Source organism: Etheostoma cragini, chromosome 16, assembly GCF_013103735.1.
Source record: "Etheostoma cragini isolate CJK2018 chromosome 16, CSU_Ecrag_1.0, whole genome shotgun sequence".
Taxonomy (NCBI): Eukaryota; Metazoa; Chordata; class Actinopteri; order Perciformes; family Percidae; genus Etheostoma; species Etheostoma cragini.
Window position 1 is genome coordinate 24667991 of NC_048422.1, and position 2041 is coordinate 24670031.

Genomic DNA, 2041 nt, shown 5'->3' on the forward strand with positions numbered 1-2041 from the left:
TGAGCAGCATACAGTCACCTCTAAACTATGTCAGAGACCAGAGACCCAAATGGGCCTCTGTGTCTGTCAGACGGTCTGCATGAAATCCACCATATCAGCGGAGCAATGACATGTACAGCAGACTATATTATACTATATATAGTAAATATACTATATTACAACTCTCCGAATCTCGGACAACAGAGATGGGAGGAGTTATATTTTGAATGTGCATAAAGTTGTAAACATGAGCAGAAATCTGATGAAACACATCTGGTCCCTACACCGGGGACCCCTGGACCTGGTCCCAACACCAGGGACCCCTGGACCTGGTCCCTACACCAGGGACCCCTGGACCTGGTCCCAACACCAGGGACCCCTGGACCTGGTCCCTACACCAGGGACCCCTGGACCTGGTCCCTACACCAGGGACCCCTGGACCTGGTCCCTACACCAGGGACCCCTGGACCTGTTCACCACAGACCCAAATCTTCTCAGCTGTTGCTGACATGTGCTACTGTCTCTTCATGTGGTTCATTATGTTTGGCACATTGTCTGGGTCACTTCTTATATCATTTAAAATTAATAATGTAAATAATGTAAATGCTAAATGCCCTAAAACCTGTTGATACTACAACAACACAAAGGTTCTTAACCCTACAGTTTTGCACATATCATGTAACACTTGATTTCTCCATTTTTTTGCAAAAAAACTCTCCAGAAAGTGTCATTTAAAGGTGTATTTAAAAAAAAAAATTCCCTGGGGGGGCACACCCCCAGACCCCCCTAGGGAGAACCCCATCCCCCAAATATAACTAATCCCAATTTAAACCCTGAAGGATAAAACCCAAAGAAATTGCTTTGTACGCAGCAAAATATGGGGCGCCCCCCCCAAATCTCACTCCAACGTTTGGGGGAAAGTTGGCAGCTCTGTGACTGCTAACGTTACCAGAGGACAACGTGCAGCGGGTCCAGCGTTGAGTCATTTTAAGCCCCGAGAAGTGGGGCTGTAAATTCAAAAGGGAGGGCCGTGAGTAGTGTGATTAGCGATTGTTGCCCTAATTCTAAGCCAATAAAGTGTGTATTTCAGTCGGGTGGAAAAGGAAGGCGAGGTTGTGGCATTTTTAGCGGAAGATGAAGGAAGAACTCAAAGACTTCTCAGAACAGTGACCACACACACTTTAGTGGGAAGGATAAATGAGATGCGTAGTAACATATAAGCTCCACTAGATGGCAGCAGCTGCATCTGATGCAAGTGGTGGGAACCCTGCACATAAAAGCCTGGATAGAACCCTGCACATGTTTCACAATAAAAGCTTGGATAGAAAGCAAAGGATTCTGTCCAGAGGGCTTTTAATTTGAAACAGGAAGTTTTAAGTTTGTACTTGCCTGTAGTAGAGGGCTCTGGGCGTTTCTCAATACCAAGTAAGCAAAGAACGGACTTGTGTTCTTGGGGAGACCGTACTTGCTGGCTGTACCTGGAAGACTGTACTCGCAAGTTCAGAAGCACACAAAACGCTGTTTACAGTTTTGAGACGAAGCGTTCTTCCTGTTATTGCGCAACACCCCCAGCACAGAGGGCGCTTGCCACTTTATAGTTAGCTTTGATGTGTGTGTTCATAATAAAGCATGGACGGTCCCCCTTCACACCGCCTTTGTTGTTTTGTTACGTTTTCATTTAAAGTGCTATTAAGTATCACGGGCCAATAACTGTATAAATACCGACACAACGGCGGGGAAAAAATCCTTGTTTGGGATTCAATTTTAATTGAAAGCAGAAAAGAAACGTTAAAATAGGTATTACAATTATAGATGGACTGGGTAAAGTTAGTCACTGCCGTCTGTATACTTTACCGAGAAGCAGAAGAGGAGCCTGGGAGGGAGGAGAGCCAGGATGAGGAGGACAGATATATATAACAGCGGTCAAAATTGTTTAAAATATCTTACAATTGTGGACCTGGCTTTGCTGCAGGGGTCGGTCTAGATGTGGGGCAGAGGGGTCTGTCTAAATGTGGGGCAGAGGGGTCTGTCTAAATGTGGGGCAGAGGGGTCTGTCTAAATG